The following is a 23410-nucleotide window of genomic DNA, read 5'->3' on the forward strand; positions in this document are numbered from 1 at the left end:
CCGTGAGGCCTCCCCAGCCCCGGGATCAGGGGGAATTCGCGAGGGCCTCCCCGGCACCGGGGTTCAGCTGAAGCAGGGAAGGCCTTCACTGCCCCTGGTTTCAAAGGGAAACCACGAGGCCTCCCAGCCTGGGATCAGGGGGACCCGCGAGGCCTTCCTGGCCCCCCTGGAGCAGGCGTGACAGGGGGCAGCGACCAAACCCCCTGATCGCCCTGCGGCTCTGTGTGTGACAGAGGGCGGGGTCACAACCTCCCTATCCACCCTGCTCTGTTCATGACAGGGGGCGGCGCCCCAACTCCCCAATCGGCCCTGCTCTGAGCCTGACCAGGGGCTGCGGGGCAGGCACCTAGGGATTGGGCCTGCCCTCTGCCACCCGGGAGCGGGCCTAAGCCAGCAGGTCGTTATCTCCCGAGGGGTCCCAGATTGTGAGAGGGCACAAGTGGGGCTGAGGAATTACCCCCCCCCCCGCCAGTGCACAAATTTTTGTGCACCGGGCCTCTAGTATATATATAAAAGCGTAATATGCAAATCGACCAGACAGCAAAACGACTGGTCGGCTATGACCACAAGGGGGCAGACGCTCAACACAGGAGCTGCCCCCAGCCCACAGGCTCCGATTGCCCGATGGGGAACTGGGAACTCGGGTGGGTGGTGGCGGACATGGGTAGGGCCGGGGCCCCAATCACCTCATCAGTGGTCCCACACACAGAATGCAACCTGCGGCAGTGGCGGTGGGGGGCAGGGCTGGCTGCCAGCAGCCAGGAAAGATCGGCCCTGATTGCAGGCCAGGCCTAGGGACCCTACCCGTGCACAAATTTCATGAGCTGGGCCTCTAGTAATAAAATAATCAATAATAATACAAGAATAAACTTTGTGTTTCAGGTATTCACCATTGCAAACCTACTGTGCCCCACCTTGTATGTTTGTGTAGGTGGGGTACAGTAAGCACATTTGACGCTTTTTTCTCTTTTTTAAATGTTTTTATTGATTTCAGAGAGAGGCAGGGAGAGGGAGAGAGAGATAGAACCATCAATGAAGAGAGAGAAACATTGATAGGCTGCCTCACCTGAACATGTGCCCTGACCAGGAATCCAATTGTGATCTCCTGGTTCATAGGTCGACACTCAACCACTGGGTCACATGAGCCAGGCAGACTTCACCTTTTTCTGTTGCTCTTCCTCAAAAGTCTGATTGGTCAGCTTCACAGTGTGAAAATTCATTCAAAAGATAATGATTAAGCATCTATTATGCACTGTGTCTGAGGAGACAGTCTCACCTCCATGGGCTCACCATCACTGGAATTGGCGGCTGCTTCTCTTTCTGGAAGAAAGATCTGTAATGATGGGGTTGTACAACTCTCTGGATTCTAGCTCTGGCTCCAACACTAAGCTGTGTGATTTGGGAACCTGTCTCTCTCTGGATGTGGTTCCTAATTCATAAAATGAGTGTAATCTCTAAGACCTCTCCCAGCTCTCACAGCATCTGATGTTATGCCTATTTCATAACTTCAAAAATACAATTAGATACTTTTTTATATCCATAGCACTGCATCCCATGGGCTGACAGTTGCCTGCCATGGATGAAGTTACTTTTTAATAACTATTTATTTGGAGTTTGTTTTAAAATTTTTAAGTATCCCCTTTAGGGCATAAACACATTTATATATCAAGCTATTTAAATGTGAGATGGGAAAAGGATTAACCTCATTATTTTCCTTTCTGATTATGTTGGTTGGACTTTCAGTGTGGATGTGAAGTTGTGTGTCAGGAATATATTTGAGTTTTGTGCTGTGAACAGTGTCTACTGGGGCATGGGGAAAGGAAGAAAAGATGATTTCACAGAAGCCAGGGGTGGGCTCTGTAAAGGGATTTAACATCTTCCTTACCTCTACTGCTCTTTTTTTTGTCTCATCTTTTATCTTCTCACCCATTTTTGAATGGACTTTTGTGGTTTTTCCACAGAAATCCCCTATTCAAAATACATAAACTGCATAAACGGTAAAATACTCTCTTGTATAATAGACACAATGCAATGCATGCAAACTAAAGAAACTATTAGCCTAGATTTGTTTTTAATGTTTAACAAATAACAACTACTGGAGAGGTTGAGAGTAAAAGGTATTCATACAATTTGGTGACATTGTAAATTATACAACTTGTTGGATAAGTAATAGAAATTCCAAAAACAGAATGACATTCCTGGTAATACTAGCCTAGAAAGGACAAACATAATTGTATTCATCCCTTCACCAAATATTTATTAAGTACTTACATTAGACCTGAACTGTTCAAATGGGTCAAAAAATTAATTGAAATTTATTTATAGTAGTGAAAAATTAGAACCAATCTAAATGTCCAAAAATAGAATTTTCTAGTCTGGCATATAAATTCAGTCAAATATTACGAAGCCACTTAACACTGAAATATATAAGAATTGAAAGTTACTGAAAATGGTTAGACTATCATGTTACATAAAAAAGCAAACCACAAAATGGGTTTGCGCACTAGTATCTCAACCATGTAAAATACATGTTCATATGAACAGAGGTTTGGAAGAAACATGAAAAAGTAAAAATTAAAGTTTTATGAAAGTGGTGCTATTGTACATTATCCTTTGGAAGATTTGGTATTTAATGTAAATATTACAGCACTTTTGTTTAACATTAAGAAAAGGGCTGCATTCCCTAATGATACGGTGTGCACGTGATAGCATTTAGCTACCGAGACTGCTTCAGGTGCACGGTGATGCCAGTCCCACAATGCGGCTGCCTGAGGTCTGACCCTGCCTGCATACCAACTGCATGGATGATTGTACAACCCTTTGGAAACTGCTGATGCTTTCACAGGTCTAATTCTTTCTCCAGGGGGATATTTTAAAGTGGCTCCTTTGCTGATTTCATAAATTTTCTTTTTCAAACTTTTCCCCTCAGTCTCTTTTTAATGAACTTTCTTTAAAAAATAAAAATTCTTCCTGAAGTGTCATGCTGTAGTACTACCTGTGGGTATGATCCCCCTTGTGAGGATGTCAAATTTAATTAGATTGTGCTTTCTGTTACTTAATGACTCAATGAGGCTTACGACTCCAAGATCATAACCTCCCTACCAGGCTGCCGGGTTAGCTCTTTCAAGGAACCACTATTCATATTATGCAACCATAATTATTTTAAGCCATTCCCAGAAAATAATAAAAATAGTAATGCTCCCTTAATTAGACCCTTCACCCAAGGATGGCTAAGCATTTTAGTGAAGATTTCTGCACTCAGTCATTTGCATAATACATCCAAGAAACAGGTGAGCAATATTAGAAAGCATACTTCTTAGGCCCTCCTTAAAAAATATCTTAAAAATACAAAAATGGTATACACTCATTCTCAGTTTCTTTCTTTTCTTCTTTTAATAACTTTTCAACTCACTCACAGATTCCAATGGAATATGACAAAAGATAGAGAATCCAGAACTAGATAACACAATAGACATTTGGTTTAAAAAACAAAAGGCAAACAGATAAAAAGGATATATTTTTCTGGGCTCAAAATGTTCCTTATCATCTGAAGAGCCTGTTCAATTTCTAGCTCCTCATTAATCATTCTGGTCTATAAAGTGCCTGTAAACATGTAACTAAGGAAGCAAAAGCCTGTCCACCTTACAGAAGTCAAAGGCACAAAAGAAAAGTCAGCCTTTGATCCATCACTATAGACACTGTCCTCCAGCCATTCAGCTTAAAGCAACACTTGTGAGACCATGTTGCCCTGTGATAGTTTGGCCAGCCCTAGAATGACCTTCCAAGTTAGTCCCTGGCTATTGTGTTCACCATATATACCAAGCAACTAGGACAGTAGGTCTGGCCTCTAGGAAGTGCTTAGTATTAATTCATATTTGTTAAATGACTAAATCTATAGCACTTTTGATTTATTGATCAGAAACAGATTTTCTCAGCTTATAAATTAAATACTTAGCTCAATGAATGGACTTCAATAGTAATTTGAACCAATCAGCTGTAAAGGGTATGTTAGAAATCATTTAGGGAAAATTTGAATATGGACTATTTAATGGATACAATTGACCCCCAATTGAAAAATGGTGCAGCCACTATGAAAAACATTATGAAGTTTCTTTAAAATATTAAAAATGAAACTACCATATGACTCAGCAATTCCACTTCTGGGTATTTATCTGTAGAAATCCAAAACACTAATTAAAAAACCCCCACAAATATATATATATGATTTTAGAGGCCCAGTGCACAGGGGATGTGTGTGTCCCTCAGACCAGCCTGCACCCTCTCCAATCTGGGACCCCTCGAGGGATATCTGACTCTGCCTTTAGCCAGGATCAGGCCTAAAGGGTCAGTCAGACATCCTTCTCACAATCCAGGACTGCTGGCTCCCAACCGCTCACCTGCCTGATTGCTCCTAACCACTTCTCCTTGCCAGCCTGATCACCCCCTAACCACTCCCTTGCCAGCCTGATCAATGCCTAACTGCACCCCTGCCAGCCCGATTGCCCCTAACTGCCCTCCCCTTCTTGCCTGGTCACCCCCAACTGCCCTCCCCTGCAGACCTCGGTCCCCCCCAACTGTACTTCCCTGTAGGCCTAATCACCCACAACTGCCCTCCCCTGCTGGCCATCTTGTGGTGGCCATATTGTGTCCACATGGGGGTGGCCATCTTTGACCACATGGGGCAGCCATCTTGTGTGTTGGAGTGATGGTCAATTTGCATACTACCTCTTTATTATATAGGATACTCCCCTATGTTCATGACAGCATTATTTGCAACAGCCAAGATATGGAAGCAAACTAAGTCCCCATCAATAGGTGAATGGATAAAGAAAATGTACATATGTGCAATAGAATATTACTCAGCCATAAGAAAAGAATAAAATCTTACCATTTGCAACATGGATGGACCTAGAAGGCATTACGCTCAGTGAAATAAGTCAGACAGAGAAAGAAAAATGTCATATGATTTCACTTATATGTGAATTGACCAGTAAACAATTGATAGGTTTTTCTAATTCTCCTCCCAAACTTCATAAGCTGCTCTAAGGAACGACAACCACGAATCTCTACACACCCTTATCTCACTCTCCTGAATGTTAGGCACCTGGCTCAGAATCACTCATGGTTTATAGTCAAGTCCCCTCCTCAGAGAAGAGCCTGTCTCCCCAGCTTCTGAAAATAGTTGTTTGTCTATCCCAGAGAGATAACACTGAAGTTTGACAAATTGCCATTTAGTTCACTTCTACTAGAAGGTGATCCCAGCATATTACATGTTCTTTTGGTACTCCTTGGTTCTCTCTCATCCTATTGCTCACCATTGCTGGAGGGACAGAGCAGTCCATTTACCCTGTTTTATCATCAGAAGCTATTCTCATAACAGTCTCACAGTGATAAGATCCTCTGGCCTATAGATCTTAGCTTTGATCACTGGGCCATCCTTTTATAGCCCACATCCTTGCAAAAGTATATGTTAGAAGGTTTAATCCCTTCCAGGGTTGTTGTTCTTTGTGTGTGTGTGTGTGTGTGTGTGTGTGTGTGTGTGTGCAATGTAGACATATCACAGATGGGCTTTATAAAGTACATATCTGGCATTATTATTATAGGAAGACTAGCTCTTTTAACCTCTCCTGAAGAAGAATCTGAGAAACCAGGCCCCTCAAATTTCCCTTTTACTTTATGCCCCACACACCAGCACTGAATAGTATTTTGTAGCCCTTACTTTCTTCTCCCTCCACTCTGTAACAAATTTATATACCCCCCTCCCAAAATATGCATTAGTGTTTTATCCTAATTATTTATTTCATTAGCATCAAGGAATTTAAGGGGTTCTTCTAGAGAGTGAACCTTGGGTTTGCCATTCTGCTTCAAGTTCCTCTACACCCACCCCTTCATAGTGAGGTATCTAAATAATCACAGTCACTTGCTTAGGAGTCATGAAATGACTACTATATTGTGAACATGTACCAGTATAATCTATGCCATGCTTGTCAATTATATCTATAAAGCATCTCTTGAACTTCTCTTCACATAGGTAGATCCTTCTTATCTTTCTGGTTTCAATTTAACCAGTCATTTTTTTAAAATATATTTTATTGATTTTTTACAGAGAGGAAGGGAGAGGGATAGAGAGCCATAAACATCGATGAGAGAGAAACATCGATCAGCTGCCTCCTGTACGCCCCCCCCACTGGGGATGTGCCTGCAACCAAGGTACATGCCCTTGACCGGAATCGAACCCTGGACCCTTGAGTCTGCAGGCCGATGCTCTATCCACTGAGCCAAACCGGTTCTGGCTAACCAGTCATCTTACCTAACCACCCATTCTAAGGAATATCTCCCATGCATGTTTTCATCATAGAATTAGTCAGAATATGTATTTACATAATATTTATGGGTTAAAACTCACTTCTTTTACCTGATTCCATACACCAGGTACATATCAAATGGTTAATAAATATTTGTTAACTGTCGTAGTATAACATGCATTCAAAGTCCAGGTTTACCCTGCTTAACTGATTTTATTTATTTATTTCCAAACTATTTTCCTCTTAAAATAGAATTATCCCTTCTGTTCTTCTCTATTTTTGCTTCATCTTTCCTATCTTTCTTATATCTCTTATTATCATCTTGCCCCTTCTTTCCTCTTTTCTTCTCTCTTCTCTGCTACCCTTTTTATGAAATTTATGGATGACACCTCACATATAAACAACAGAAATGATAGTTGGTTCACATTTTAAAAGATTATAACTTTCAATCATATGATTTTGCTTAGCTTGGCAACAGCTGTGATTTTAAGACTTACCAAAATTCAGTCATGCTGGTATTGGTTCAAAGGAGAATAATGATAGAGCATTCAACATTCTACTAATTCATATTAATCACATAGCTATCTAAACACATTGATATATATTTGTACATAAAAAGTACAATCTTGGAAAAAAGTAATGTAAGCCAGGACATAGAGACAAAATATGAGATGTGTGAATTAGTAGAGCCTGCCTTCAAATGGGAGAGAACATCATTCCTGTCTGTTTCTACAAATTTAATGTGTTTTTTTTCAAATCCTCCTTATTGTATGCAGGCTCCAGTCTTTCCAATACTCATCTAAATTCTTGAAGAGGTGGCACAGTATTATAGAAAACATCCTTTCATAGAGCCTCCTGTGATAGTATTGATGAGAAATCAATGTTGTCAAGGCTAAGTGATACATTAACTATCATTTGTTTTAGGTGTTTTTTTAAAATTGATTTTAGAGAGAGGAAGAGAGAGATAAAAACATTAGTGATGAGACAGAACCACCGATGAGCTGCCTCTGGCATACCCAAGCCTGAAACCTGGGTATGTGCCTTGACTAGGAATCGAACCATGACCTCCTGGACTTGACAAACCATTGAGCCATGCCAGCTGGGCCATTAACAATTCTTAAAGTATATCAAGTGTGGAAGAGACACACTTAAATGTACAACTTTATCACTAGTACCCCTAGAATATTTACAGCTCAGGCTCTTGAATTAGATAGACTTAGGTTTTAGTTCAGATTTCACTACTAATCACGTCACTTTGTCAAAACATTGAACTCTCTGAATCTCACCTTTTTATTTGTAAAATAAAGATAATAAATTAATTATTAATATAGAAAGTACTCAATTAAATGATAGCTATTACTATTATTGTGATTTTCATCGCCATTATTATGTTATTGTGGTATCAGTTGTATTACTTTTTCCTGTTAAATGTGAAAATAATTTGCCAAAATAAGGGAGGTCAATTTTAAGTGCTATCAGTATAGAAAACATGTCAAGTAAAGCAAATGTGGGTACAATAAGAAAACTGGCACAGATTTTCCAAAGAAGATTAGCATTAATCCATGAAGGAAGCTAAGGTCTTTAGGATAAGCAGGTAGCCTATTCACTATCTCATCTAGTATTTCCTACAGGCTCTTTCAAATGATAACCTGAGGTACTGCTTGGGAAATATCAGCTCTATCACCTTGCTCTAGGGTTCAAGACATTCAGTGGGATTTAACAAGTAGTAAAATATTTGACAAATTCAAATCCAAGTAACTGTCATGTTTTATAAAAAGTTGAATAAATCCGGCACTTAATTTTCTCTAAATTTTTTTCCATTATGGTTTGTAAGCTTCCTCATAGAAATTTCACAATCAAAAGACACCAGAACTTTTAAAAATGTTTTCTTGGGGGGATTATAGTCTTTTTCTATCAAATGAAAATACTGAGAGAAAAAATGAATAGAAACATTTGCCTTTCACATTCTCAAGATTTTACACAATTCATTTACTTATTTAAGAAAAACCAAAGGAAATCTAGAAGTTATACTATATCCTCAGAGTATTTACAAATGAAATCTAAATTCAAATCAATGTTAATACCAAAGAGATAAAATTAACTGGAAATTCCTGCTTATTTAAAATTTTGAATAAACTATACAAAAAGATAATGAGACAAACATGTGCATTTATAGAATTGCATGTCAGTCATGCCAGATCCCTGTGAGGGAATTCCAACACGACCTCATTCATCTGTGAGGACACAGAGTAATTCTTGTTTAGACATACACATTCATTTACTTGTCCATCCTGGTCAGCCCTCCACTGCTTGATGGTTTCCTTCCACTATGAATGTGCATGTCCAGTTGTCTGCTTCTTAGAGCAGACATTTACCTTCCTCATCCACCAGCCATTGGAGGAGGACTGGGGCCACGCAGATGATCAATTCGACCCATTCTTCTGGGAGGGTTTCCTGGGAGCCCTCTTCCATCATCATATCTGGAATCAGATGAGTTTCCATAGCCTCTTCCCTTTTTCATATCTTTCTGAAGCAGAGTTTTGAAAAACAAAACCACGAACTCAGCTATTCCCCAGAAGAAATCTGTTATCAAAGATAATCTCTATGGGGACTGACTCCTGCTGTCCAATACTTGTCTGTTCTCGATGTAGACCATCTTGATCCTTGTTCCCCTCCTCCCAGGCAAATTGAAAGTATTAATATAGTTTAATAAGTAAATATTTTTAGGTTACCTAATTGGCTACTCATCTTTGTATAATTAAAACTCCGAATTTGAAGAAAATTAAAAGGCTATGTATTTAGTACTGTTGGTGTCCTTTTTCAACTTCTGAAAGTGTTCATTGTTAATTTGTTCTAATTTATAAATAAATCACATTGTATTTAAAAAATAAATAATAAAATTTTGATAGGATAGAGATAAATTTGCTAGTTGGATAGCACTGAATTGCACTCCTAGATACCAATAATTACAGGCAATTTCCAATATACAAAGGAAACATTTCAAAATTCCATTTATAATTCAGTCATTTGGAACTGACAACACACTTTCTCCATAGAAAGTCTTTCATAATTTGTGGTTAAGTTCATACATAAGGCCACAAATGCTACTTCTACATAAAATCATTATGAAACATTTTATATCTATAGAAGGAAATTAATTTCTATTCTTTCAATAATAAAATTATAAATGGCAATAAAATGTATTATTTTATATTTATTTGAAATTTTATGCATTGGATAAAAGGATGGCAAAACTCAAAAGAGAAGAGAGTTTATGTCTCTAGTAGTTTCTGAAGAAGGTATAAGGGGATCTATAAGGCCTTCAGTAGTTATTAGGCCTGATTCTCTTCTCCCTAAATAATTTCAGATCTTACAGGTGGTACAGGTAGGTTTTCAATGATCAGTTATTGACTAAAAAAATATAATGGAGAGATAAAAAGGAGGTTACTGAATTACAAGGAAATGGAATTATAAGTGGAAGGAAGGTTTTTAATAAGCAGGTAGAAATGTCTAGAAACGTAGGAGATCATCTGGGAGGAAATTATTGAACTGTATGCAGATAATGATAGAGGTGTAGGATTGTTTATAATCCTTTGGCAGCAGGTTAAGAAAACGTTGGGGCAGAAATAGGTTCTATGAGCCCTCTACAGAGAGGTAGGGATATTTCTTTCTAACATTTTGTTTGGCAAATGAGAATGCCCATAAGTTGCGAGAGGGTAAACACTTGGAAGGCTCTGTTGTGGTGTACTTATTGAGACTTTCAAGCTTGTGGATAGAAAGAACACTTTTGTTTGTCTTTAGCAGGTTAATATGCAAATGTTGGCCAGTGCTGTCCAGCCATGTACTAGGTATTGGGTTTTGGCATTTTAGCACATCATGAGACTGTTTCTTAATTTGTAGCAAAAAGTAAATGGGTGGTATAAAAAGGGCATCTGATACTATATTCATCCATACTGTAGTGTTATGCCATTGTGGTTATTTTCATTTATTTCAAAATTTGTTTGATTTTTAGGTTCCCGTTTGACAGTAGACCCAGCAAAAAGTCCAGAGAGACACCATGAATAACGTTTCCTTGTAATAAAATAGCATTTCCCCTAGTCCATAGGCTCTGTCACTTTCAATTAAACAGTGGCTCAATCAGCATGAAGACAGCCTTCGGATTTTTGCCATTGAAAGGTCTCTCCTTTGTGACTAAGCCTTTTCCAGCTGTTGAGAAGTTCACCAATTGCTGCCTCAGCTCCTTGGAACCCACTCAGCTTGCAGGCGCCAATGCATTTACTGTACTGGTAATTAATGCTGTTAGCTTTGTAATTAAAAAGAAAAACTTTTTGCCTTTATGCTCAGAATGATAATGCTGCAAGTAAAAATTAATTAAAACGAGATGAATTGCCTTCAGTTAAACAAAATGAAAGGAGAAAGGGAGGGTTGAGAGGAGGAGGAAACTGACTAAAAGTTTGTAGCCTTATTAGTGAAGCAAACCAAGGGGGTTGGGCTTTACATTTTCTCCTGATCCTTTTTCTTTTGTGTCACAGTCTGGGCTAACGGAGCCAAAAACTATCAGCTGGTGAGGAAACACAAAAATGTTTCACGTTTCTTCCATTTAGCTATGGGTCGCCATGAGGACTACAAACGTGAACGCCCATGTTTGTTTAAGCCCCCCTTTCAAATTCCTCCTATTGGCCTGTTTGAAGTAATGAGCTGTGAAATTGGCTCTTATGTAATTATTAATTAGATCTGAGGCCTGATTTTTTTTAACACTTGATGCAGTAAAAAAGTCTGATTCTTTTTATTTGTCAAAGTCCTGTCAAATTCAATCACTGATCATAACAGTGTTTGAGTGAGAAAATCTGACTTCTCCCCGCCCCAAAGCACAAGCCTGGTGAGAGCCAAGTTCTTCATCTTCCACTCATTTTTTTAAGTTTAGCCCCCCATTTCTATTAGAGGGTCACAGATTCTTCTGTTTTTTTCCCATTTTATTTTTTTTCCAATTGCACTTGACATTCGGTATTATATTAGTTTCAGGTGTACAACATAGTAGTCAGACATGTATATAAGCTACAAAGGGATCCTCCGTAAGTCTAGGGCACAGCTTCTTTTTCATTAGTGTCATGCAACAGTGCCCTACACTTCATGAAGGAATAGCAATCAATTAATCAATAAACATGTGCTTAATGAAATCCAAGTGTGAACCTTAGGATTATGTCAAGGGCTTCAAGGGCTATAAACACAGTGAAAAACCCTTGATGTCAAAGAATTAATACATTCACTAGAAGAAAGAAAGCTAAGTTATACAAAACAGTTATAAGTGGACAATTGAAGGCTAATGGCTCTGACGCTCAGAGTGAAACGAGAGTCTATGTAAAGGGAAGGCACATTGAGATGGAAGTGAGTAAGGACTTCATGGAGAGAATGAATCAAAAGAAAGGAGCAGAAAAAGGGACACAGTTGATGAAGGATTTTCAACACAGCTCAGAACATATAATTTTCATCATCTTGGTCATCATCCAAGAGTGGGGGAAAAATCAGCAGGTAAGTAATTGTGGAATTTATCTAGCACCCTAGGCGGCTTCTTTTGTACTCTAACAATGTCACACCTTGGACATTCTACCCCTTAAGGCCTTGAATCTGTGAGATGCCTTTGCTACATTTTCAGCCAGAAACATATCCCCACAGTTTATAGATGGGGATCATCATATGGTTCATCTCTCAAAGTTAAGACCCTGGTCATGGTGTACGAACTAAGCACATTTAGAGAAACACACATTGAACCAACAGTTCTCCACATGGGTTTTGAAATTAGTACAAGAGGAGATGCTGGGGAGCCATCAAATGATGTCCTGGAAATTCTAAATATAGTCCTCCAAATTCCACAGTCATCCATGTTTCGCTCCACTTCGCTATCATTGCCAGGTAACAGCTTTTCAAGAAGATGGTAGTAAATGCGACCATACGACTTCTCTAATGTCTGTTCTCAGACATTACGGAATATAAAATTAGATTCCTTAGATTAAAGAACAGAGTTGATATTCTCTTAGTGAGCCATCTGTACTTGTGCAAAGGCAACTTGCAAAAGTCCTTTCAACCAAAGATGTTTAGAGAAAAAGGTTCACTGGGTCCATTCAATATCTAGATGGAAAGCCTGCTGACAGTCTGTGGAGCCCCACAGAAGCTTCCCAGATGCATTGTAAAGGCTTTGGCTTGGCTGCAGAGCATCTCAAGTTCCAAGGGAAGAAAATCACTCCTAGCTCCCAGTAGTTCAGCCCGAGAAAGGGGACTGTTTGAGAAGCATTTTTGTTGTTGTTGTTAAGCAACAGGGTACATTTGCTGCCTGAGGCAAGGAAGGTCCTGAATCTCAGATGAGCACAGGCTTAAACACAAAGAAAGTAGAGCTATTAGGTTAAATGAACCTAGCTGGGCTTTGATGGATGTCAGATGGGCTTCTGAGCAGCTGCTGAACTACTCAAACTAGGGAGAGGCCTGTACCAACTAGAAGCATCCTTTTACTACAGGAGTAAGAAATTAGTAAGCAAGGGAAATTTATTTTTCCCTCCCTACCCCCTGCCTGCCTTTATGCCTGACAATGAGCTGTTAAGTTGTGTGGCATTGACAAAGCTAAAGTACACAGTTGATTGTTTTTCCAGTTTCCCTTCATCATTCCTTAGAATCTTGTAGAAAAGGAAACTGCCCTTTAAAATATATGGGGGTTTGCAAGAAAAAAAATGTGCAGCCACATTTTAATTAAGAAATGATAGACTAGATTATATGATGACACAAGGAAAAATGGACCTTGAACTAATGAAGCGGCGTGAAGAAAATGGGCCAGAGTAGAAATGATAGTAAATTACTACTAGTTTAAGGTGAGTTATTGATATTCTGTGACCTCTATGAATTTCACTTTGCAGTTCAATTTGTAACGGTCACATGGTTTATTTGAGTCTCCCTTCCTAGTTCCAGAAGGCATAACAACATGCTCTGTGAACAGCAGAGAATTCTCCTGCTGACTGGTTCGTAGACTCTCCACTTGAAGTGCTGAACTTACAATCTGGTTCGAGCAAAGAACTGCTGACTGGCAGCTGGCATGTGCACAACTATTGGCTCCAATACTTTAAGGCTTGGCTGTTAGAAACAAATACAGTGAGATCAAGGATCTTGGAGTTGGCTGCACAGGACACAGATTATTTCTGTGCACACTCTTTCTGTGATAGTTCAGTTTTCTTCTGTTTTGCATGATGGATAGGGGCTTTTCTTAGTCTTTTATGGTCTAATCCAGCCGTGGGCAAACTACGGCCCGTTTGAAATGAATAAAACTAAAAAAAAAAAAAAGACTGTACCCTTTTATGTAATGATGTTTACTTTGAATTTATATTAGTTCACACAAACAATCCATCCATGCTTTTGTTCCAGCCCTCCAGTCCAGTTTAAGAACCCATTGTGGCCCTCGAGTCAAAAAGTTTCATAGATCCCATGGATTGGGGAATAAATAAATTCCTACTTATTATAAGACCTTTTTACATCACTTTCAATTTTTCATTTTAACTTCTTTTGGGATAAGAATATTAGGAGAAATAAGAAAGAATGAAAGGGCATACACAGAGAATAATTTGAGATGACCAAATACTGCCTGATGATAAAAAAGGTGAAATTTAGCAAAAGACATACATGGTGGCGCTAGCCAGTTTGGCTCAATAGATAGAGCATGGGCCTGTGGACCAAAGGGCCTTGGGTTTGATCCTGGTCAAGGGCACATACCTCGGCTCCTCCCCCACCTGGGCCCTGGTCAGACCACATGCAGGAGGCAGCCAATCAATGTGTTTCTCTCACATTGATATTTCTCTCTGTCTTTTCATCTCTCTTTCACTCTCTCTAAAAATCAATGGAAAAATAACCTCGGGTGAGGATAAAAAATAAATTAAAGGACATACATGGTGAAAGACATTGTAGTCAGCTTTGAGGCTTCAAAATTTCATTCATTCATTCATTCATTCATTCAATCAAATAAGAAATCCATTTCACCAAAGGAAAATGACTTATTGTTTAAAACTCAACCATAAAATTAGCATCAGAGCTGACTGCTTTTTAGTGTAGATTATTAGAAAAGGAAGACATTTTTTCTAAATGTGTTAACTTATAACAAAAACAAGTCCTCTTCTGAAAAATGAAATGTATCTTTTCTTCCACATTCCAATTTTTAATTCTCTGCTCTTAACTGGAGGGCATGAGTACTTGAATTTCTTGATATTGAAAATGGAAACTCCTATTTATTATAAGACCTTTTTCCATCACTTTCAATTCTAAAGTGTAATGCACATCATGGAATTATGCTTCATGGAGTATGTGGGACATGTTTTAGATCCTTGGGACATGTTTCGGATATTTTATATAATAATATGCTCTTTTAAATTTCATAATCCATATAAACATATTAAAGGTTTTAAATCCATATCCACCAAACTGTTTGAACGTAAACATATATTTTTAAATGTAGTACAATTAAGGGATTAGTAAGTACAAATTGACAGTAACAAAATAGTCATTGGGATGTAAAAAGAAACAGCATAGGGAATACAGTCAATAATATTGTAACAACTATGTATAGTGCCAGGTGGGTACTTGAATGATCAGGGGAATACTACATAAATTATATAGATGTCTAACCATTATGCTGTATGCTGGAAACTAATGTAAACTAATAGAGAATGTCAACTGTAATTGAAAAAAATAAATGTAATACAATTATTTTTCTGCAGAACAAATATTCTAAAAGATATGATTTGGGAAATGCTAATATAGTCCAAAGAAAATGGACTGATACTCAAGAAGGCCATATTCACTTTCTGGTTTTCCTAATAAAGTGTGCCTATATTAACTTTTAAAAATTTACACATACACATGCATGGATTCACAGAGGAAAAGATGAAAGGAGAAAGGAAGGAAGCTGGGGAGGGAATGAGAGAGGAGAAAGAGAGAGACAGAGATAGAGAGATTGGTTTTGCCCTAAGCCTTAAATAATTTAATCTCCAAATATTTGTTTTTTTTATATGTAATAGTGAAAGTAGTGTTGTATATCAGGAAAAGAAAAGAAAATTACATTTGAATATATACTGTGTGCCACTCACTTTTAAAAGGTACATTATATATGCTATTTCATAAAGTTACCAGAATAATTGCAAAAAGCACCATTTTAAGGTCATTTTCTACTCCCAAAATGCTATGCCTCTACAATATACACAATATATATTATTTCAAAAATAAGATTTGCCTTTTGAAATAAGCCATTTCAAAATCTGAAATATAAAACTGAAGACACTAAGATTACTTTCTCAAAAACATGCCTGTATGAGTATAATTAATTTGGAATGCAGGCCTCGTCCTATTGTAACATGTTATTAAAATCCACTCTCTACTGTCTATACCCATGGTGGGCAAACTATGGCTCGCGAGCCACATGCGGCTCTTTGGCCCCTTGAGTGTGGCTCTTCCTAAGCCTTAGGAGTACCCTAATTAAGTTAATAACAATGTACCTACCTATATAGTTTAAGTTTAAAAAATTTGGCTCTCAAAAGAAATTTCAATCGTTGTACTGTTGATATTTGGCTCTGTTGACTAATGAGTTTGCCGACCACTGGACACCATTCCTCAAACAAAGCAAAGGTGAATCTAAGATCAGTATCAGGGATAACATATAAATCCTATAACAGTATCCTTTTATCTTAATTGTGCAATTCTGTTCAGTGTGTTGAAGAGTGCAAAATTGAAATCAGTAACAATTTAATATATTTCAACCTTTGTTTTTGTTCTTGTTTTGCTTAGACTCTACAGTGACAATGCTAATGATTGTTGATAAATGAGCAAAGCAGGAAAAAAGGAGCGCAGGAAATTTCCCCATTATATACAAGGTAATGAAGTATGGAATGAAACATCTACCACACAGCCAGGTTCACGGGCTTCATACATGTCTCCTGACCCAATTAGTGTGGAGGTATTGTAATTACAGAATATCTACTCCCATCCCCATCAATTATCTTCACCATCATTTACTAAACACTCACACGAGCATTTAATTCTCATAAGAAACCTTAGAGACACTGCTAGCCCTATTTTAAATATAAACAAGCTGAGGTTCAGAGAGAATTGTGAGTGTCCAGAGGTCACGCAACACACTGCCTGGGACTCAAACTCAAGCTATTTAACTCTGAAAACATGCTTTCCTCACTGCTTAATTCGACCACACATTAAACCAAGCTCTCATGTGTGTCTTAAAGTTGGTAGGGGCATAGAGGATCAGGAGGCTGACATTTAAAGGCCAGTTCAAATAAATGCCCAGATCGGGGTTTCTCAGCCTTGGCACTGCTGACATTTTGGGATGAACAATACCAAAATGGTATTGTGATGGACAGCCTAATGCATTGTAGGATGCTGAACACGATCTCTGGCTTCTATTAACTAGATGCAATTAGTGTCTACACCTTCCCCCATCAAGATGTGACAGCCAAAACCATCTCTAGACATGGCCAACTGTTTCTGGGGAACAAAATCACCCAAGGTTAAGAAGTTCTGTCTAGGAATGATGCCTTTACCATACCACCTGAGTAATCAACCCTGCAAGGGTCCCAATATTTATCACAAGCCTTCTGGGGCTTGGATCTTCCTGGTTCTCTCCTATCAAGGGACTGGCTCCCTCAAAGATTCACTAAACAACATGATCCTTTTGGCTTTCACTAAGCTAATCAAGCCCTTTTAGTCTTTGGAGCATTATTTTTATCCTGCCTGACATTTCTGAAAAATGGTTAAGATCTTAGAACAGAAGCATAAAATAGCTGAAATTTTGGGGAAAAAACTCTGATATTTTAACTATGCCTGTATAATGGTGATCTGCTTAAATATCTGTCCTGACTTCTGCAGAGGGTTACTAATATATGCTACCATGGCTAACAAGACTGCATTTTCTGTGTCCACTTGTCTGGAATACTTGCTCCATGGCCCCAACTCAGGTACAAGATATACAGGAAGGAAGGACACGAAGAAGAGAAAGAAGGTACCTGTGTCTAATGCCTTTATACAAAACCCATTTAATGGATGGCACTAGAGTCCCTTCCCTAAATTGTCATGTCCGTTTTCTAATCTCTCTTCCCTGTGGCAAATAAAATCAGCCCAAGAGATTCTAGTCTACCTGCCTCCGCTCTAAAATTAGCTAAGGAAATGCAAACCTGATAGCAAGGCATCCCAAATACTAAATTTAGTCTGGTATTTGCTGACTTCAGCAGAAAATGTACTCAATATAAAAATGAAATGATGACATGGGTATCTTTTTTTTTTTGAAGTAGCAATGCTAAACCACTCTACCTGCACTACCTGCAGTCTTAAAAACAGATGGAGTTTTGTGCTTTTATTTTTCTCCCTCACCCCATGCATCAACACTATATCCTATGACCATAACTCAACTGACAAGGTTTTGATGATTCACAAGGTGAGAGTGAATTCAGCTTAGTTCTCCCCATGTGGCTAGGTATAGCTATGCTTTAGAAACTATGAGTAGTAGACTTGCATTTGTGTCATGTCATCTGTGATAGTCTGAGTCTAGAATAAAGGGAATCTATTCCAGATATTCTTCTGTGAGGGTTGCTGACCTCACCACAGGACTATGAAATATATGTATAGTCCCCAATCGGGAGAGGGAAGTGGATGACTTGGGGTTCAAATCATGATATGCTGCTGAATGAATGTCCAAGTGGGAACACACATGCACACACACAGCTGTATGTCTCTGTCTTGATAAAGGGCACTTACGAAACTACAGAAAACAGGAGTGACTACCTGGCTCCCTATGTTTTAGAATGATAGCTTGAGATCCACACACCCCAGAATACGTAATCCAGAATGTATGCTTATAAAAACAAAAGATAAAGGTTGGTGAAATCTAGATCTATTGTAAGCCAGGAATCCTATTCTTAAATTCCTAATTAAATTTAATATAAGATACTATATTAAGGAATGTGCTGTTTGATTCGTTGAATAAATTGACAGTAACCTTAAACAAATGATTTAAAATTTTTATATTATTGAAGCAGAGAACATCAATTAATTTTGCAAAGCAATCAATAGGTGTCAAAATATTAAAAAATAGACCTTACCATTAGTGGTGGAATATAAGGTATACAACAGTTACATAAAAGCATCACACACTTTAGATTTAAACTTTAAAAAAAAATTTAATCCTCACCCAAGGATATGTTTATTGGTTTTAGAGAGAGAGGAAGAGGAAGAGAGAGAGAGAGAGAGAGAGAGAGAGAGAGAGACAGACAGACATTGGTGTGAGAGAGAAACATCAATCAATTCCCTCCCATACATGTCCTGATGGGATTGAATCTGCAACTTAGGTATGTGCCCTGGCCAAGAATTGAACCTGTAACCTTTTTGGTGTACAGGACGACTCTCCAATCAACTGAGCCACCTGGCTGGACAGATTTAAATTTACTTAAAAATATACTTATTAGAATGCATTTAACAGGCTTCTTGTCTAATGGTCATCTAATCTCTGCTTAAACTCTTTCAGCAATAGAAAGCTTACCATTTAAGATTCAATATTCTTCAGCTGGGTGATCTACTTGCTTTAAGTCATACTGATATTAATCTGATATCTTTCTACACACACACACACACACACACACACACACACACATCCACATATATCTTATACTCACTAACTCTAGTTCTGACCATTGGACCAATGCAGGATTAGCATACTCTTTCTTTCTTATGCCCATCTTTCATACATTTGGAGAGCCACGTGTGGTCTCCCTTCTCTAGGTTAGATTTAATCAGTTAGGTTACAGCCCATGCTTCCTTGCATTAACAAGCTTGTGATCTACAAACCCTGACATTTGGAGTCCCTCAGTTGAACATACTGTAGCTGTTATTGCTCTTTCCCTTTTTTTTTCATTTTTGTGATCACAATATATATATACAGTTAGTTATATAGAAGCCACTGAGCATTGCATCATAAATATTTCTTCATTTTTAACTTTATTTTTAAGAGCAGTTTTAGGTTTACTACAAAAATTGAGATAGAAGTACAGATATTTCCCATATACCCCCCTACCCCACATATACACAGCCTCCTCCACTATTAATATCACTCACCAGAATGGCACATTTTCCCCCAGGGATGAACTTACATTGAAACATCATAATTACCCAAAGCCCATAGTTTACCTTATGGTTCATGTTTATCATTCTTTCTATGCATTTGTCCAAATGTATAATTACATATATTCATCATTATAATATTGCACAGACTGTTTTCATTGCTCTAAACATTCTCTGTGCTCTAGTCATCTCCCTATCCCCTTCTAACAACTACTGATCTTTTTACTATCTCGATATTTTTGCCTTTTCTAGAATGTCATAGAGTTGGAGTCATACAGTATGCACCTTTTTACTGGTAGATTGGCTTAGAAATATGCATTAAAGTTATTTCATGTCTTTTCATGGCTTGATAGCTCAACGGAATACTTTATTGTCTGTATGTACAGCACTGTATTCATCCATTCACCTACTAAAGGATATCTTGGTTGCTCTCAAGTTTTGACAATTATGAAGAAAGCTATTATAAACCTGTGTGCAGGTTTTTGTGTAGACATGAGTTTTCATCTCCTTTGGGTAAATACCAAGGAGCATAATAACTGAATCATATGTTTATTCTGTAAGAAACTACTAAACCCTCTTCCAAAATGGCTGTACTATTTTTCATTCCTACAGGAATGTATAAAAATAGTTCCTATTGCTCTACATTCTTGGTAGCATTTGGTGTTGTTAGGGTTCTAAATTTTGACCATTCTAATAGGTGAGTAGTGGTATTTCATTGTTAATTTAATTTGAATATTCTTGATGACATATGATAAAACTTCTTTTAGTGTTTATTTGCCATTTCTATACCTGCTTTGGTGAAGTACCTGTTAAGGTTTTTGGCCCATTTTTAAAATCAGGTTGTTTGTTTTCTTACTGTAGAGTTTTAAAAGTTATCTGTATATAAGAATCATTTACCAGATGTGGTTTTTGTAAACATTTTCTCCCCATCTGTGACTTCTAATTCTCTTGGTATTACCTTTTGTAGAGCAGAAGATTTTAATTTTAATAAAGACCAGCTTATTAATTATTTCTATTATAGATTGTTTCTTTGGTGTAAAAAGACATCACCATACCCCAAGTTTTCTCCTATGTTACTGTCTAGGGGTTTTATAGTTTGCACTTTACATTTAAACCTATGATCCATTTTAGGCTCTGTGGCGCAATGGATAGCACATTGGACTTCTAGATCTATGATCCATTTTGAGTTAATTTTTGTGTAGAGTATAAGGTCTATGTATAGATTCATTATTTTGCATATGAATGTCTAATTATTCCAGCACCATTTGTTGAAGGGATAATTTTCGTTCCATTGTATTGTTTCTACTCCTTAGTCAAAGATCAATTGACTGTATTTATGTTAGGCTATTTCTGGGCCTCTCTATTCTATCCCATTGATCTATTTGTCTATTATTTTGCCACTATCATACTGTCTTGATTACTATAGCTTTATAGTAAGTCTTGCGGTTGAGCAGTGTCAGTTCTCCAAATCTGTTCTTCTCCTTCAATAATGTCTTGTCTATTCTGTTGTGTTCTTTTTGCCTCTTCATATAAATTTTGGAATCATTTTATACACATCCATATTAACTTGCCGAAATTATTTTTTCATGTTTTTTAAAAAAATTCATAATGTAGACAATATTCTCAAATTATATAATTAAATTAATAGCTTGATTAAACAAATGATATGTCTCATGACTGCCATTTATAAGATATGCAGAGGCTGAGTCTCTTAGAGTTCCCATAGACCTATAAGACCCATATGATTCCATAAGCCTTTCTTAAACTCTTAAGGAGAAGATCACATCACTGAATCTGGATCTGCTGTTTTTGAGTATCAGTGCAAAACCTTGCAACTTAGCCTAGAGTTAAAAGACTCAGGGAGACAATCCACAGTAGCAAGTTTTAATAAAAAAGTATAGTAAGTAAGAATGCTGTATTATTAATTTTCTTTGAGTAATATGCCAAGTAAAGCAAAACATTTATGCTAGATCTGGTTGGCACAATCTCTCCCCTATAGAAAACACTATAGATAATTGAACTTACAAGTTCATTTGAGGAGCAAGATATTAGAGTCAAATGAAACATGATCTATATAGCTAGCAACACCAGTTACATAGGTTATATCAAGTATTCTGAACAGATGTCCATGAGCTCTTGGGCTTTAAGGCATCTGTGATACCCAAGACATTGTGAGGGAAAAAAGTGTGTTTATATGCACATGTTTAATGTTGAGGAGTGAAAAGGCAACAGTTACATCAGATCCTCAAGAGGGTCCACAATACAAACAATGTTCAGCATTAAATAATATACCATGCCAAGTGAACAGGAAATCTTATGTCATCCATATAGAAATTGCTTTTCCTGAAACAAATTTCAGACACACATATTTTTCACTTTCTTGGCTTCATACAAACCACCCTTCCTGTTAATATACTCTTTATGCAGACAATTTATTTTTATTTTTTAATCTTAATTGTTGAAAGCATCACATATATCCTCTTTTTCTCCCTTTGACCTCTTATAGCTGTCCCCTGCCCCCTGCCCCAGGCATCCATCACACTGTTGTCTGTGTCCATGGTTTATGCATACATGCATACAAGTTCTTTGGGGCTTATACACATCCATATTAACTTGCCAAATTTATCCCTTCCCACCAACCTACCCACCCATTCCCTCCTTCCCTCTGAGATTCCAAAGTCTGTTCCATGCTTCTATGTCTCTGGATTTATTTTGTTCACTAGATTCCACATATGAGTGAGATCATATAATACTTGTCTTTCTCTGACTGGCTTATTTTGCTTAGCATAATACTCTCCAGGTCCTGTTGTTGCAAATGGTAAAAGCTGCAAATGGTAAAAGTTCTTTCTTTTTTATAACTGCTTAGTATTCCATTGTATAAATGTACCATTCATCTGATGATGGGTAATTGGGCTGTTCTCAAATCTTAGCTATTGTAATTGTGCTGCTGTGAACATAGGGGTGCATATATTCTTTCTGATAGGTATTTCTGATTTCTTATGATATATTCCTAGAAGTGAAATCACTGGTTCCAATGGCAATTCCATTTTTAATGTTTTGAGGAAACTTCATATTGTTTTCCATAATGGCTGCATCAGTCAGCAAACCCACCAACAGTGGACTAGGGTTCCCTTTTCTCCACGTCCTCACCAGCACTTATTTGTTGATTTGTTGATGGTAGCCATTCTGACAGGTGTGAAGTGATATCTCATTGTCATTTTAATTTGCATCTCTCTGGTGATCAGTGACTTTGAGCATTTTTTTCATATGTCTTTTGGCCTTCTGTATGTCCATTTTGGAGAAGTGTCTATTTAGGTCCTTTGCCCATTTTTTAATTGGATTGTCTTCCTATTGTTAAGTTGTATGATTTCTCCTTATATATTTTGGATATTAACCCTTTATCGGGTGTACATGGCCAAATATATTCTCCCATACAGTGGGACAATTTATTAATGTACAATTTTCTTTATAAATCTGCCCATAAAAATATGACACAAATCACACCATTTAGGGTCTAATTGTTTTTCTAATCTCTAGTCACATATTTAAGGTCCCTTCCTGAGGGATGGGTGCATCTATGATCAGTGAATGTCATCCACTGAATATCCCCATGTTCTAGAAGGATCATGGGGAAGCTCCCAAATATGTGTTCTTAGTACTATCACTATTAGAAAAGGGACATGCCCAAGGGCATATCTATTGATGTTGGAGTTCTGATCCTTTGTAAAGAACAACAGATTTGGATTGATTACCTTTCACCTTTACATGTCATTTTTGGTAATGTGTAATCCTAGTAATCTGACACAACTACCATAAAAGTAGAACTTTCTCTTTAGACCCAACTTAATCACATGGGTGTGTGTTTCATTCCTCTCTCAATTACTCAGACTGCACATTCCCTTCCACATGCTGTTTTCCTCAATAGCTTCTACGTCTATGGAATACAAGAGAAGAAAACT

The 23410-nt window shown here is 37.7% G+C and overlaps 1 protein-coding gene and 1 pseudogene across 2 annotated transcripts in view; both read right to left on the reverse strand.

Annotated features, from left to right (window-relative positions):
• LSAMP (limbic system-associated membrane protein) overlaps positions 1–23410 on the reverse strand; it is a 619697-nt gene that overhangs the window by 405766 nt on the left and 190521 nt on the right. The gene's annotated exons all lie outside the window — the stretch shown is intronic.
• Positions 8443–8961, reverse strand: LOC102420797 (annotated as a pseudogene).

Source organism: Myotis lucifugus, unplaced genomic scaffold (genome assembly GCF_000147115.1).
Source record: "Myotis lucifugus unplaced genomic scaffold, Myoluc2.0 scaffold_188, whole genome shotgun sequence".
Classification (NCBI taxonomy): Eukaryota; Metazoa; Chordata; class Mammalia; order Chiroptera; family Vespertilionidae; genus Myotis; species Myotis lucifugus.